This window comes from Colius striatus, chromosome 10 (genome assembly GCF_028858725.1).
Source record: "Colius striatus isolate bColStr4 chromosome 10, bColStr4.1.hap1, whole genome shotgun sequence".
Taxonomy (NCBI): Eukaryota; Metazoa; Chordata; class Aves; order Coliiformes; family Coliidae; genus Colius; species Colius striatus.
This window is the reverse complement of record NC_084768.1, coordinates 30,077,613-30,094,832: the sequence shown is the minus strand read 5'-3', so window position 1 is coordinate 30,094,832 and position 17,220 is coordinate 30,077,613. Positions and strand designations below refer to the sequence as shown.

General features: G+C 48.7%; 1 protein-coding gene across 1 annotated transcript in view; it reads right to left on the bottom strand.

Moving 5' to 3' along the window:
• The window catches only part of ZSWIM5 (zinc finger SWIM-type containing 5), a 99,419-nt gene that overhangs the window by 30,332 nt on the left and 51,867 nt on the right, over positions 1 to 17,220 (bottom strand).

The window sequence follows — 17,220 nt, the reverse complement described above, 5'->3', positions numbered from 1 at the left end:
CTCCACAACATTCACTGGTTCCCTGTGAGCTCTGGAGCTTTCCCTGAAATCCTGCTGCCTGGGAGCCAGATGCTTGTTGGCATGGCCCATGTGTTGGGCTGCAGCAGCAGAAACGGTGCTGCTGACAGCCCCCACTGTGCCACGAGTGCATGCAGCACCTTTGGGCACAAACTGTGAAAAAACTCCCAGCAAGATGCAAATGCAGGTGAGGAGCACAAAACAGGCTTGGAAGGAAAAGTCCTCTGGGTCCAAGGAAGGTGGATGCATCAAGCAAGGGAGTGATAAAGTCAGTGAGAAAGACGGGATGACCATCAACCTCCATCTGAAAGCCTGGCAAGCCCTTCACCAGGAGCCTGCTGCTGAGGAGGTCCAATAGCAACACTTTGCACTTGCCCCAGCCACCTGAAAAAAAGGGACATCTTTGTTTCCCTCAATCCTTTGGCTCATTCCTCTGAGGAGGACCAGGAGGTTAATTAGCACAGCCAGGGCCATCCAGTGCCCCTGTCTCAGAGGCTGGCATGGGACCCTGGAATCCTGTCCTGCCTACCCCAGCCCTCCTCCCTGAAGAGGATGCTCAATTTCTCTGTGGCACTGCAACCTTATTAAGCCCGTGTTTGTACAGAGGTCCCTGTGGAGCCTGCTGTCCCCCCGGAGAAGGCGGCAGACAGCTGAGAGCCCTACAATTAGCGACAGAAAAGGAGAAGGGATGGGGGAGTGAAGATTAAAATACATTAACTGCATCAAACCCTTGCACATTTGCCAACTTTCACAAAGGCTTTCCGAGACAAATTCTACCAGAGGTTTTTAATAAATGGCATCAAAACCAGCTATTCACTGCCAGTCTCTTTAAAGCCACGCCAAAAACCACATTCAAATCTGATTAAGCGTCAAGGAGGTCTGCTTTTACTTTAGCAAAGGGGAGGGGGAAAGCAGACCTGTTCTGCTGCCATCGACCAAAACCCACCCCCACATGGCCAACAGAGCAGGAGGGGCGGAAGGGACAACCCTGCACTACCCTCTCGCTCGCACGCCGCCGGGAGTGGAAGCGTGGCTGCAGAGGTGCCAGGCTTGGCGCTGCAGGAGCAGCACAGCCAGGGGCTGACGAGCCCTCCCTCTCCCTCCATATGAGTCCATCCCCCAGCAGTCAAACTATATAAATCCCAAGGATAAACTCCAAAGTGTTTATGTTTTACCACTTCTCCGGTCTGCGATGCTTGGCAGGCGGCTCCAACTCACTGCCAGTTTCTCCTCAGTTTACTTTTTGAACACATTAAAAGGATTGGAAGCCACATTCCTGAGAAAGAATGTATGTACATTCGTAGGCACATACACATAGATACATATAAAACCCTCTAAGACAAACTGCTAGCCATAAACCCTGCCTCCAAATGCTTACTTTAGCAGGACCATGCACCAGACTTCACTCAGGGCTAACGGGCGTTAAGGTTTAAGGATCTCATTTAACTAAATGACCTGTTTTGGACAGGTGTTAAGTCTGCAAATACATCAACTGTTGTCTGAATCCAGCCTCCTAAGAGAGGAAATGTGTCCAGATATTTCTTGGGCTGCTCTCAGGCACTCAAAAAGCTGTGTTTCCCCGTCCACTGTGAGAGCTGGTCCTCACAACTCGTAGCCAGGGTCTGCACATCAAACAGGACCGTTCAGCACATCAGCAACTGCTGAGTTCATCTGGAACTCGAGCCTTCAGTCAAGTGTTGGTTTAGATTTTAGCCATGGTGGCAGCAGGTCTGTTTAAGATAAACTAGGAACTCTACACAAAACATTTATCAAAAGCTTAGGCAGAAGTTAAACATGGTGAGGAGTGGGGAGGGGGACAGAGAGTAGCTGGTAGGTACACAGGCAGCATTTGGGAATATTTGCATTACCGGGAGGTCATATCATGCTGTGGCCAGGGCTGCACACCAGCTCAGCAGTGATGAGTACCATCATTCCTGAGAGGAGTGGTGGTTAAAAGGCAGGTTATGGTGTAGTTACTCCACTATCCATCAAAGCGTTCGCTCCTGGTCCACACAAAAGCCTGACGCTACAGTTGCCAAGAGGCTACAGGTCACCCTGTAGAAGGACAGCCGTCACCATACTCTCCTCTCAGTTCACCTCACATCCTGGAGGCAGACTGGGCAGGCAGTACTGTGACTCCAGCAGAGAGAAACACAGCCCTGGCTGTAGACACAGTGTCTGGATGGCGCTGAGAGCAAAAGCATACTCCCCTCCATGTTCCCCTGCACTTGCAATTTAAGACATTCCTACAGCTGAGTGCTTATCTAGGACTTCATCTTCTGTTCCTTAACATAAGCTAACTCGGTGCTTGATTTGCTGCCAGCACAGTGACAGTGCCAGGGCTTGAAAACCATGGAAATGAAATAATTAAACACCACCTTTGTAACTAGAGACTCACTACGCTCCATCGGAGCCTATCTTTGTCCCAAGAACGACGTCGTCTCCTCCCTGCCCCAGGACAACCTCCCCTACTTCTACCACAGATGCTTTCCAGTGGATGTCTCTTTGATCCAGGTTGCAAAAGGAGTCGAGTGCTCATACCTGCCCCAGAAAGAGCACAGAAAGGTGACAGAAATGTTCACAGGCACCCAAGACACAGCTGCTTCCTAATCCCATTTATCTATCAAATGGGGATAAAACACCAAAGACCTTGCATCAGTGTCACAGGACATTGTGCTTATGCTTTAAATTAAAAGAGACCCTAAGAAATTCTTCTGTGGGAGTCTGTGAGCTCCACGCTAGTGGCACTTCCAAACTCATCAGCTGGGCAACGCTTTGCTTTCTTCCTTGGAGCTGATAAACCCTGCAGGCTGGGAGGATCATGGATCTATAAAACATCCCTGGGCTCTGAAACAGCTACAAAGGATCAAGCCTTTAGCAGCAACCCCAGTGCAGGAGACTTTTCTATAAAGGTAAGACCACTAAGGCCTCAACAGAAGTATCTTTAAGCAAGATGGAGAATTCTTTGATCTCTAAGTCTACTCAGTCTAAAACTAAAGAGTTTTGCAAACTTTTCCAGTTCTTAAACAGCAGGCAGAGTCTTTCAGTTGGGCATTTGTAACTCAGATGACCACGAGCCACCCATGAGGAGAAGCCTGTCCTGCAGCTCCAACCCACCAGCAGGCTGGCTAGTCTTGGATCCCCCAGCAAACGAACTCCTGAAGGTAAAGCCAAAATGCTAAAAGTTCAGAGATAGCAAGGTGGAAATTTAAACCTCAGAAACAAGCAAAACCCAGGTGTAACTCCTTCCCTTCTCCTGACCGTCAGCAAGAGCTCTCCAACACCCATGAGAAGGAGCGAAAGGAGGACCCCGCAGCTACAACACTACCCGGGAACTCGAGAGCTCAGCTCTGCTCTCTCTGGCAGTTGCTGCTCACAGCCATCCCCCAGATTTCACACTGCAGCCCAGGCAGAAGTCACAGTTGTCATTTGCAAAGTTTTGCCATTTGGAAAAATGATCTGTCTGTTCCCAGGGGCGGCACACGCTCGCCTTTCACAGAGCCCCAGCACAGCCCTGCCCGGGAGGAAGCCTTCACACCTCAGCAGCCCTTTCTGGGACCTAACCCTGGACCAGCAGAGACCATCTGAGGTTGCTGCACTGGCTTTGCTTCACAAGAGGATGGGGACCACATACATGAGTGATGTGGGGAGCATTTCTTCACATCACTGTGGCTCCCGTGTCGGCTCTTCTCGCTCTGTGTGGAAATCTTGAAGCCGAGTAAGGAATGGCTCTGCAGAGGGAGCAAGGACCACTAGTGGGATGCAGCTGAACACTGTACATAAACAACTCACCCCCTGCATCTGGCTGTCCACACCTCAAGTGACCTCCCAGTAACCGAGGCTGGTATTTTGTGCAGCCTCCATTAGGAACAACGTGATGGAAAGTCCATCTACACAGCTTCCTGAGGGCACCAGCCACATCCCCTCCCATCCCAGCCAGAGAGGAGCGGCTGCAGTGGACACTGGCTTGGCTCCTCCCTGCTCTTGTGGCCAATGCTCAGCTCCCAGGACCCCAGCTCTAGGCAGGCTAACCCCCCATGCAATCGGTGTTTGGGCAGCTCTGCCTTCAGGCAGGGAGGAGCTCTGCAAAACCGAACGGGAAGGATACTTAAGGGGCTCAGCAGATGTGGAGGAGGGACACTGAAATTCTCAGTGTACACACTAGGTTAACATGACCCAAATATATATTTTTTTTTAAGTTTCCAAACCACAGCGGAAAGGTATTTTAAACTAAAGTGATTCCAAGCTCTTTAGTGATTAAACGGGCTGCAGCTCCAGCTCTTAGTGGAAAAACCATTTGTTTTTCCACTGTGTGAAAGCCATAACTAGCAATGAATAATAATGGCTGAGTGTTATTTATAAGCCATTCTTGGTCACATTTCCGTGCCTTGAAACAAGCAGCTTTCTAAACGTGAACTTAAAATCAGTCAATATTTGTAATGTAGACAACACCCCTGGGAGGAAGGTGTCTGTGTGCTCACGCTGTGGGAAGCAGAGGTTAGTAAAATCTCCCAAAGCTTTCCAGCTTTGAGATCAATTCCTCCAGCCGGCTGATGCTGACAATTGCTCAGTTCCTGACCTTGCAGTTGGAAAGGAGATGGGCTCATGAACTCATTTGCACATGACAATGCTCCAGCGAAGTGAATCATCTGCCTCCGATAGTAAGGGAGAGTACAGCGTGCCCCAGCCCTCCCGGGCTCCATTCAACCAGCGCAGGGCTGGCCTTTTGTGCTGCCAGTGCAAGAAAGACTCCACTGAAGATGTGTGCAATTAAACCCACTTTTCTTGTTGCTCTTTTGATTCAGAGCAGCTCAATGAGAGGCACCCTAGGCAGGTGTTGTCACACACAGATAAAATGTGCCTTTTCAGAGCGCTGGCGGACAAAAAGAGGGTAAGGCTACATCAATTGCTATTTCTCCCTTGCAAAATAGGGAATCCAGGCTTCCAGCAAGTCAATGAGAAGAGCTGCTACGAGTTTACATCCTCCCTCCTTCCCAAAGCAATTTCTCTTTGTGACCACAGGCAAAGGTGTTGCCATTGAGCGAGACCAGACGAGACTTTGGCAGGGATGAAGGAGGCAGGCGGTGGCTGGCCGGGAGGATGCTGCCCCAGCAGAGCACAGCCCTGCTTCTTCTGCGGTACATTTTCCCCTCGCAGCCCTCCTCCCCGCTCCCCACCACGCTGCTGTCCTTGCCCAGTCATCATCACGCTGGAAAAGCCCCTCTGGTTTTGCAGAGCTAACAAAGACCATTAGTAGTCCTCAGGAAAGAGCAGTGCCCACAGCTGAGCTGATGCTGGAGGAGCAGTAACAAAGGGATACAGACAAACTGGAGAGCATGCATCACGCCTGCAAGCGTCCCCGCACATGCCTACAGCCTCAGGCATCAACTACCACAGCTTCAGGAGAAATACTGTCTCTCCAGGTAGGCCAGGGAAGAAGCACGAGCTGCAGCTGTAAACAGAGGAGATGCAAGTGGGGCTGTTTGTGCTGGAGGGAGCCGTAAGCTCCTCTGAGCAGCTGAGTAAGCTGGGGGGACGCTCTCTCTGCCATCTGCTCTGATCCCACAACACCTCCTGCAAATGAAGAGTCAATCCACTGGTTTCTATCCCTGTTAACCTCTAATCAGCCAAGAGGACGGGCCTCTGCCTTGCTCTTTATCTGAGCCAGCTAATGCGTGAAGCACTCCGCGCTTCCCATCTGCTCCAGCATTACTAGAGTTAAAGGACAAAGCCGTTTCCCCATCCGGAGCATTCACTTACACAGATGCCCTTGTATTAACTCAATTTCCCAGTGATTTCCATTATTACCCTTACGAGATTTCTGGTGTTTGTTTATCTAGGAGCCTGAAATGGAGGGGTTTTTTCCTCCTCCTAACCAGCTCAGGCTGTGCTCAGGATGACTGGTCCTGGTCTGTGACATTGCCCAAAAACGTTCATAACCATTTCCCCCTTTCCCCCCCAGCCTGGAATGCTCTTTGTTGCACATCTAAATCTGAAGACTCATTTTTTTTTTAGGTCTTTGTTGCCAGTCTCAAAGCCAAGACCACCCCTTCCAGCATCACCTTCTACAACCTTCCACCATCAGCCAGCAAATGGGTTTCTAATGTACCCAGATGCTCAACTCTTGCTCCAAAGACAGAAGGTTTGGGGGAATACAGAAACAATATAACCAGTTTTAAAGCTCTGATCGATTTCCTCTGCTGAGGTGCAGCCCTTCAAGCTGGATTCCTCTGTTAGCAGTTCAGATCTAACACAAACTAACCCAAATGTATCTGCAGCAGCGCAAGCATGAGGAAAGGCTTGAAGAAAGGATGACTTCACCACATCTTTGCTAACATTGTGTAATAACTGACGGCAAAATGCTGTCAAGTCTCGGCTCTTTACTGCCACAGTATATCTTACAGTAAGCTTGACTAGAAGGAGCTTCCTTAAAACCATAAGAAATTAGAAAGATGAAGATGTGCAGTACATACAAGCAGTGAATGCACCATTTCAACAGTGAGAGAGAAAAAGCTACACATCCCTGTGACCATCCCAAAAAGTGTCTCTTAGCGTTCCCCAGCGGCTGCATCTGAACAAGAAGCAATGCAGTTCCTTGTTATAAGCTCAAGTGTTTTCTCAACAGATGCCAGGTTGTTTGCAAGCATGAAAGAAAAAATCCATGTGGAGGAAATTCACTTTTGCTGGAGTTTCCGGGCTTGTGGGTCTCATCAGTCGAGGCTGCCACAGAGCAGACCCAACCTCATGCTGTCACCACCCTTCTGCCTCGAGGAAACCGATGGGAGATGCCAAAAGTCACACGCGAGGCTGAACTGGGGTCATCTCCTGACTTCAATGGAGCCACTCAGATCTCCAACAGCTGAGAAGCTGGCTTCCAGTACATAAAAGGGTTTCATTAGGAAATGCCTCTTATCCCTCCGTGCACGTGTCACCACGATGGGATCACTCATCTCTAGCACAGAGGAAAGCCAGCGGAACAACGCTCTTCCCGCCATCGTCTGTTTTATGTGGTGGTTCACGGAACTCAGAGCCCCACAAAAACATCATCCTAACACTCCTAAAAGCAAAGTGTCTCCCATGCCAGAGCCCTCAACCAACCGTTGCTTCTGGCTTAAGGGCTCATCATTGGGTACCCTCCGGTCAGGGAATAATTTCCTCCAGAGCCACGGACATTCTTTTCTCTCCCCTTGCTGACCTGCTTTTATGAGACAAGTCCTCCCTCCCTCACTGGCAGCTTTTCCAGGCCTCAGGCTGGGGAGCAGCTTTGGAGTTTGGCCTCCAAATACACAAAGAAAAACTGCGTTCAGTGCTTCTTTTGCAACTTATAGCTGCCCCTCGAGTGGGCCACCTCCAAACCAAATCCCCAACTCAATCCACCAACACAGAAAATCAAAACCAAACCTGTGAGCTTCATCACTTATTTTCTTCCCACGTTTTAGCTTTGCATGGGACAGGACCAGCAGCCAGCTTAACATAAGGAACAGAATGAAACCAGGGCGTCGCACAGCAATGCGGGGAAGCAGGACACCACCCCGATCCTCCCCGAGACACCAGACCTCAAAATAGCAGCTCTACAATTTATAGGGAAGTTATTAGCTTTAATTTTCCTGGCCCTCAGAAGCCTTCCGAGGGTATGAGGCAGCCTAGATTCAGGTCGAAAGTCTGCTCCAAATTCTTCCCAAAAAAAGACATTTTTTTTCCACTAAGAATAGCTTCGTTTTCTGTTGGGCTTTTTATTTAAAGGATAAAGTCAGACTTTCTAAGTAATGCTGTTAAATGAACACTATACTTAAGAAGCATTTCAGTAGCATTTGTGGTAATGGCCTCAGCAACAGATTTGCTGAAAAGGTCAATTAACTTATTCCCGAAAACCTTGCTTGTCAGCACAGAAAAGGGCTCTGCATTGAAACTGCTCCCTCAAAGTGGAAGAAAATCTTGGAGATGACACTGTCCTGCTGTTTCTGCTCTCCATCTCCTTTTTGGGAGTTGGGCACAGGCCCCAGAAGCAGGGACAGGACAACCCTCCTCTCCTACTGACTTTTCCAGCCCTCATTTATAACAGATCCACTTCTCTTCATATTCTTTTTTTGCTATTGAATTTCACTAAGGAGACCACAGCCAAACATTTTTTATGTTGTAGAAATATTATTACAGTTAAGTGGCTTAGCTCACTCCAGTAGCTTCACAAAAACTTTGTGGTTTCCTTCCCCACCGACCCCCAAACCAATAAAGCTTAAGTTTTAGAGCTTCTTAGTATTGCTCCATTATAGGGAAATTCATTTCTCATTGCAGAATAAAACATTCAGCAAATGCTATTCCACGTCAGCCTCCTCTGTGGACATTTTATTCCAGAATCATTTCGGGAAACTGTGAGTCTTCTTTATTCCTGAAGGAAACGACCTTAATTCCAGGACATGGAGACATTCAAATAGCTACTGCACACCAGCAGCTGGGCTGGTCTCCAGCCCTTGGTGACAACCCTGACCAGAGCAATCCCAGAGGAGGAGGGTGAGGGGTGATGTTAAGCTTAGGCAAGTTGATGCTCAGTTTCAATGTCCAGCAAAAACTGAAGGGAAGGAAAGGCACAGACCCTGCTTTTGTGTAGAAAAAGAAGTTTTTCCAGCTTTTTCTCAATCCATAAACTGCAAAGTGAGAACTGTCTAGTGAGAAGTCAGAGGACTGCATCACGAAGTGTAACATCAGTCCTATGGTGCTGAGGAAAGCAAATGATTCCTGTCCCTGGAATCTGCACAAAGCTGTCAAAGTGAGCCACACGGGTCCTCCAGCAGGGCCATACTTTGGAGAGGGGAACACTTGCTGTCACATTGTGCATCCCACATCTCCATCTTGGCTCTGCACTCTTCCCACAAGGAAGGGTGCCCACACATCGGGGTCTCTCATCCTCTGTTGGTCCCTCATAGGAAGGATGCTAGTGCTTACATGTGTCCCTCGGGGGTGACAAGGCTTTCACCCATCGTGCACATAAAGTGTGTCAAGTGAGGGTATTTGAGAAGCACCAACAGTGGAGAGACCTGCAGAGCATCTAAGTGTGCTGTGGTAGCTCCCAAGCCTGCTAGTGGATGTTTCCTACTTCTGCCACGAGGACCAGGTTTTTGTTAAGATATCTGCCAGCACTACCAAACTACACTTCACACCCAAAATTACTCAGGCAACTACAGAGTCAGCTCCACAGAGCCCAGAGGCTGTGACAGAGAGCCACGCTCCTTGGCACCTCCCGTGCATGGCCATTTCCCCAAGTCCCACAGATGGTATCAAAAAAGGGATCCCTGATACATTGTCCATTGCTGCCCATCAACCTCAACATGCTTCAGGACGCCACAACAAGGCACTGCAAGAAAAATCAGAGATCAGACCAACCCAAGTGAGGCACTCACATACAAGTTCTCAGATGCGGGTGTCTTCTCTCTGATGAGACCCCACAGTAAGTTTGGGGTCACAGCTGATGAGCAGCCAAACCATTCAATTCTGCATGATAAAAACCCTCTGCAGAACAGTTATAATGATTTAAATAACACTTAAAACCCTCTTTTGATCGCATTAGTTTTCGTATGACCCTTCTGAAAAGTCAGGAAGGCAGCGGGAGGTCTGCAGAGCAGAGACTTCCCCAGCAGCCCTCCTTGCTTGAAAGGAAGGCGGTTGGGAGGCAGATGCCTGACAAAGATGCTCCACTCCCCTACATCAGCAGTTTTCACCATCTTTAGCACACAAGCATTTCACCAGAAGCAGATTCCCGTGTGGTTCATTTATGCCCCTCGGTGCTACCCCTTCTCCTTCCGGACACCCGCTGTCACCAGCATCCCCCAGCTGCAGTCCACCAAACCTCTGCCTTAGTGAGGAGCTTGCAACTGGAAAGTTGCCCCAGAGGATGCATCCACTATGCACAGGAAAACACAAGCTCTCTCGTTTTTCCGGGTTCAGAATAACTCCACAGCTTTGCAGCCTTCAGAAACACAAAGGGCCACCTAAGCTGATAAGCAGGGAGGCACAAGCCATTGTTTCTCTGGGTCAGGAGCAGTGTAATGGGCTGTCTCTCAGAAAGTCAAGTTTCTGATCAAAAACTTCACAGATTTTGGGTGTTTTTTCTAGAAAAACATTGTTATTCAATCTACAGCCCTGACTGCAGGCTCCTCCGTTTGCTTTTGGTGCAGTGCAAACATCTAAAATGACACCACGTAATGACAAGAGCTGTCATCGGGATGGCTGGGGCTCCAGTAGAAAGAAAAATGAGGGAGTGATCCATCCCTTCTCCCTGGAATTCATCACAATTAAAACAAAAGGAAACCTATACTGTGCAGTCAATGCATAAATACACAGGACTGAAGGGAAAGGGGAAGAGTGTGACATTGAGACATTTAGCGGTGGTTTTCTCCCATTATGTGGCATGAGGTCCTGGAGGTGGATACAGAGCCTCCAGCTCCTCTAATCACAGACTTATTTCAGTAATTAAGTCCCTTTACAAAAGGGAAAAGGTAAAAAAAAAAAGGGGAAAAGGGAAAAAAAGGAAAAGGCTGCAATATCCCAGTCAATTATCTGCTGGCTGGCTGAATACAACCTGAAAGGCTCACCAGAGTGAAATCCCAACCCTGCAGTCTCCTGCAGCTCCTGGTTTGCCCTGATCCTCCACAGGGCTCCCTGGCAGCAGACACCACACATGCCAGAGGGTTATCAGCAGATTTATCTCAATTTGGAATTGGAAGCAACCAAAAAAACCGCAGCGAGCTCAGCATAATAGGACAGAAACAAAGTAAAAAGCAAAACCAGATGAGCAACTGGGGCGTTGACTCCTCTGTTCCCTTTGAAAAGGGAAGCTGGTAATTTGAGAGAAGGTGGCTTTACTCACACTCTCTGCAAAGAGTTTTAGGAATTGCCCTAATGGGTGTATAACCCAAGTATTACACAGTTCTCCCACTCAGAGCCTGGGAAGCAGTGGGGTGGGAAGTCTTCCCCCGATCCTTGAAAGAGGGTCAACAAACACCTCCAGAAAAGGGGGATAAGCCACATGCTGTAGGTGACACATCCCAGCTTGAGGTAGGTCTCTCTCCCAGTCAGAGGGCTGATGGCAGGGCACAGCTGGAGAGCTGCACCTCGCTGGGATCTCCCCCAAAAGCAACACCCGCTGCCTTCCCCAGCCCATGCTGTACCAGGAGCAGGGGCCCTCTTCAAGGAAGCACTGAGAGAAAGATGTGAGAAGCCCACATTCTACCACTCCACAGGAAGGAAACCTCCAGCACTGCCTTCACCCCAGGCAACCACCTTGGGCTCAACCTGGAGTATCTGAAGGCTTTGGGTAAACTCCCACAGTCAGGTTTTCCAGGAACCGCAGCCCCCGGGATGAATACGGCACATAACTGTAAACCAAACTGCTGTAATGAGAGAGATCAGGGCTGGTGCTGGGAAAGTTGCCCTCGCCAAGATGACACCTGAAAAGAGATCCATGCAGGTGGATTCCATCCTGCCTCCATGCTGGGTGCTGCTAACCCCACTTCCCACAGCTGCTTGGCAGCTACCACAGTTTGCTGTGCCAATTGTGTTTCAGGTGTTTTGTACTCTCACAGTCAGCTTTCACAGATCAGAAACAGCCATTTTCTCCTCCAGGTGCCAACTCAGCATCTGCTGAACTCCTGCAAGCCCCTGCCAGGATGCTGGTCTGCAGTGCATGACGACAAACAATGACCATCAAACCATTTGGGATGGAAAAGTCCCAACCTGTGGAGTCACAGGAGAAGCGTAGCTATCACAGATGCTTCAAAAACACACAAGCACGAGCTTGAAACCACACAGAATGTGCAGAAATGAAAGTTTTCTTTCCAAAACTTGTAATGTTTTAAGCAGATCCAACTATTCTTGTCATGGCTCGGGATTTTGTGCACTTAGGTTTAGTTGTTTGGTGATGTTAACATCACCCTGCTACACAGGCAGCCAGATCCCACCATCACCTCCATGCTCCCACAGAAGGTTTATGTACAACACCCAGAGCCAGGCCCTCTCCAAACAACATGCAGAATGATCTGGGCTGGGTGTCTGAAGAAAGCAGCTGTGGGTTTCTGGTTTATAAAGACAGTTGAGACCTCAGTGGCACCACACATTGAAGGACGATGCTCACACCTGGAAGAACAACGCTGGGATTGCATGGCAACGTGTTTGTTCAGTTGTGCTGGGTTTCAAACTTACTCTGAGCTAAAGGAGACTGGAGCCCCAAAGCTTCCAGCAAGACCAGCTTAACTCCTCCCTGAGCCTTTGGTTGGACACCTACTTGCAAGACTTTACATCCAATGCTTGTGTGTACAGGGAACAGTCATGTTTTACCAGCTTTGACACCAATGTGCCTGTCTCAACAGCAAACAGCTCCTGCAACAACACACACGCCAAATTAAAATGATTGCAACCTTCAGCAGCCTCTCTCTCTAAAGAGCAATTGCCATTACTTATTAATTTGCTTCCTCAAGATAAACAAGAAACGTATTAAAACCTAAAATAGATGAGAAGCAGGCACACACAGGGCAGCAGAGGGACAGGAGGTTGCCACTTGTCTTTAAAAAATAAATACTTCTATGCTGGATTACACTTTCCACTTGCTGCTTCCCCTGGGAGCCAATTTCCACGCTGTGCGTTTCCTCCACAGGAGATGGAAACCCCACAGGCTTCTATGGCAGGTCGAGGGCTCGTCTGCCTTCGAGGGGAAGAAGGACCAAACTTGAGACCTAGCAAGTGAAAAGTAAATTAAAACCAGACATTTTGAAACAAAACCTGAGTGCACCCGAGTGATGATGAACACAGGCTGCTCTTATGGATCATGACCTTGACATCTTGCAGACGAGGTGTGTTCTTTTAAAATCAATTCAGCTCCTTGTTTGGAGAAACCACTCTGCTAAACCTTGAGACACACTCATCATGAAGAGACCAATACTTGTCAGGAGAGCTGAAAGCAAAGTCTCACTCCCCCCCAGCTGATGCTCAGAGGTGGAACCGGAGGTGCAAAACTCTTCAGTACAGTCTCCTGCATCATCTGCAGGGAGGAGAAATGACTGGAAGGGCTGTGAGGAGCAGAGTCCCCATCATGCCCATGATGTACATTTGCAAAGGCAGAATGTCACCTGTGGACCTACCACCCATGTAACAGCCGCTCCAACAGTGTTCCTTTCATACATCCCCCCACACCTTGTTTCTCAAGTCATAAGGAAAGGATTAAAAGTGGCTGTCACCAGCACAATGCAAGTTATCAATCGCATCAGTACACAGGGCCAAAGTAGGAGCAAATTACTTTCACAGTATACTCAACATTTGCGCAGGCAGGAGTGTGTGGGAGATAAGAGGGAAAGAAAACACACAGCAGATAATCTGGACACCTAAAATACAAGCACTGAGTCTGCAGTCATGATTGCCTTCACTCCTGGTGGTTTACTAAAAATCAACCTGATTTTCAAGTGAGTAACACAGAGCAACAGCACTAAGGAATCTTCTGGGGCAGTTGAAACTGCTCCACCCTGCATGACAAGATGTGACAAGGCTTTGTTCCTCAGCCTTCCCCTTAATAAAGATATGAAGATCCACTTTAGTGTCTTCAGCACCTCCAGTCACGGAACTGGTAAGAAGTGCAGCTTTGAGAGCTCTGAGCCACCAGGACATGTTGCTGGACTTGGGCAACGGGTATGAAGTGTGTTGGGGGAGACATTACCAGACCCATAAGTCTAAGTAAACCAAACTAAAAAGAAATGAAAACCAATTGCATCACAAGCTCTGTTAAGCTCAGCCATCCTCAACAGTTGTCCCCTTCTCCTATTGTCCCCGAGACCGTGCCAGCTCTGGGTATTGTCCTAGGCACACCTTTGCAATCCCCACACCAAACACTTGTGAAACACTATCCCAGCTCAACATGTCTGGAAGATGCAATGACTGAAAGGTCACCAGTTGACATTTTCAGGCTTTCCTGCATCAAGCCAACAGCCAAAACAGCAGCAAAGCCAATGCCAGGCTGTGCAGCCTCTTGCTGCCCTCCACTCTCCAAGTCCATTGTTCACACCCTCTCCATTCTGCTGCTCTGCATTTGGGGTGGGCTGTGGGCTTCACTCAGTCTCCAAGGGAGATGCTGCTGAACCCAGCTACTGCCACTCAAGATGCCAGCTAAACTTACCTTGACATTTTCAGCCACCTATATCTGCATCGACTGGATATTTAAGCTGACACTTTCACACATTTGCTTTGTCTGAAGTCTACAGATCAATCCACCTCAAATACAGATCTCTTTTTAACACTCCAAAGCTAATGAAAAAAATCCCTTCTGGTGAAAGGACAACACTGGATCAGAGAAGTTTCATTAGCCCTTAACCAGGCAAAGTTGGAAGCTCGTCCCCTGTTTAATTCTAATACTCTGACTCTGTTAAACATTAACTGTATAAATAATCAAATACTTCACATGGCAGAGCCACACTTCCAATCTGGGGCCAATAACCCAGAGGGTAATGAAGGGTGTAGTCTTCTGGGCTGAAGGATTTCCAGCACTCTCCAAAGAGCAGAACAAAGACGATCCCTCCCCCCTCCGCTGCCTTCAAAGCAAAAGCTTTGATTTGCTCAGCGAGACCACATCAAGCCAGAGCACAGGCATGCGAACGGTATGTATCTCATCACCCCCCTCCACTCCAGAGACACGCACCAAACCACCAGCCATTGTGTGGTCTCAGCTCCATCAAACAATCCAGGTCCCCTCCTAAAACACCCACCTCTCCAAGGCCCTGGTGACAGCTGCCTCCGAGCATCCCTCTCACTTTCACTCCACTCTGCTGGGGAAGTGATGTGGCAGCAGCCCACTTGGCATGCATCAGTCCTGGACAGGGGCCCTTCCATCAACCCCACCCAGTGCTTCTCCAAGATAAGCATTTTCCTGATGAACAGGAACTCCAGATGTCCAAATGCCTGTGTTCTTTCACCAGGTTTGCAGGGGAAAACAACCCCAGTTTCTGTCACTTGTAACGAGGATCACAACTGCCTGGCACCTCTGAAACAAAGATCTCACCCTCTTTGGCCTTTGTTTTCCCCAACTGCAAAGCTGGGATAATGTTGCTTCTGGGCCTCACAGGGGTATTTTAAGGAGCAAGCTGAAGTGGCTTGTTAGGAAATGACTGGTGCATTTGCAAAATGCAGTGGAAAGAAAGACCTATAAAGGAAAAAAGCCTGTTTGAAAGAACTTAAAATGAAAAGCTGCATTAAAAATACATAAACCTGATGCTGACCATCCCCCTCTCCAAGGGCAAGCTAAGGTGCTTTTTTGGAATATGTAATCATCTGATATCCAGGACTTCTCCAGTTCAGATTGCTGCTCTCATTTTAATGCTGACTGAAAAGCTTCAAGTGATGTTTGACAATCAAAGTAGCAGGAGCCAAAAGGAGAAACTTCAGACCCACAGCCCTGCCTAGAACTGAGCTTTCAGTACTGAAGAGATGACTTCAGAAAATTAGTATTGGCTTTGCCAGAACCCAGGAGAGCGATTCCACATTAATTATCACTCTTGCTCTGCAGACAGACATATAAAAAATAAAGACAATTGCAAGGCTTGTTCAGAAGAGGGGATTCAGCACCAGGGCTCAGCACAGACGTTTTCTCCTTCACGTGTTACTCAACCATCCAGCTCCTGAGGAAAGCCCTTGACTGTAGGTGCAAGGTAAAGCATGGACTCACCACAACCTGTGTGATTTCTGTCCATATTGATAAGTTTAGCTTCAGCACACAGCACCTGAGTTGTACAATAAATGATCTGAGGTCAAGCAGGGGATGTATTGCCCAGTTTCTTGCTACAGTGAGCACGAAGCCTCTCTGGAAGGAGCACGAAGCCTTCCAGGATGTTTGCTGGCAGACCAGCCCCACTCCATGCTCTCCACCACCTCTGCTCCTGCAGACAATCCATACAGCCACTTCTCTTGTGCTCCAGACCCTTCACCAGCTCCATTGCCCATCTTTGGACATGCTCCAACACCTCGATGTCTGTTTTGTAGTGAGGGGCTCAACAATGAACACAGCGGAGCTTCACCAGAGGCACAATCACTGCCCTGGTCCCACTGGCCACACTAGTTCTGATACAAGCCAGGATGCCATTGGCCTTCTTGGCCACCTGGGCACAATGCTGGCTAGTGGTCAGCTAATTAATACACCCAGGTCATTTTCTGTTGGACAGCTTTTCCACTCAGCCCCAAGCCTGTAGCATCACCTGGGTTTTTTGGGGCCCAAGTGCAGGACCCAGCACTTGGTCTCATTAAACCTCATGCAATTGGCCTCAGCCCATCAATCCAGCCTGTCCAGATCCCTCTGAAGAGCTTTCCTATCCTCTGCTCTCCAGAGTTTTAATGTGCAGGTAAGGGGACTTGTTTCAGCAGCAAGGACCCTGATTTACCTCCTCCTCCTCATCAGTGGGGAGAGCACAGTCAGGATGCACAAGCACAGAGAAGGGCTCTTGGTTTCTAGCACATCAGTCCTGGAGTGGGGGAACTCAGCTGCTGCATCTTGGAGAAACACTTTTTTCTAGTCAGCTCGTCATTTTCAGTGTTCTCCTCTCAGCATTGTCTTGAAGCACCTGTAGCATGTATGAGAGCATGAGACATCCTTTCAGGAGTCCCTGACCTACCAGCATCGACTGGAGTAGCTCAGGCTCTTTGCAGACACAACCCATCTCACATGTGCATGCTTGAGAGTGTGCAGAGTGAGTATGAACAGGAGATAGGTCCCAGATCCTCGGGACTTAGTCTCTTCAGGAAGCCATGCTGAGAAGGGCTTACACTGCTTTACAGCACTTGCAAGCAGGTTACAGTAAATCATCCAGATGTCACTCAAATTACTGGTGTAGCACACAGGGAATGACCTTATGGGTGCCCTGAACACGAGCCTCTCAGTTCCTCCTGGCTCCCTCATCCACAGACACACTTCACAGGCAAACTGTCCATGCTGAGAACTTGCAGTCTGCTCCAAGGCAAACTCCCACTACATCTGCCATCCTCACTTAAATGGGAGATAGCTGCTTTCCCTCTTGTACATGGTGCAACGGCAGCTACACTGAACAGGCTGCATCTCAAGCACTGTGCTCAGTCCTGAGCCCCTCACTACAAGAAAGACACTGAGGTGTTGGAGCGTGTCCAAAGATGGGCACTGGAGCTGGGGAGGGAGCAGCAGAGGGAGTTGGGGGTGTTTAGCCTGGA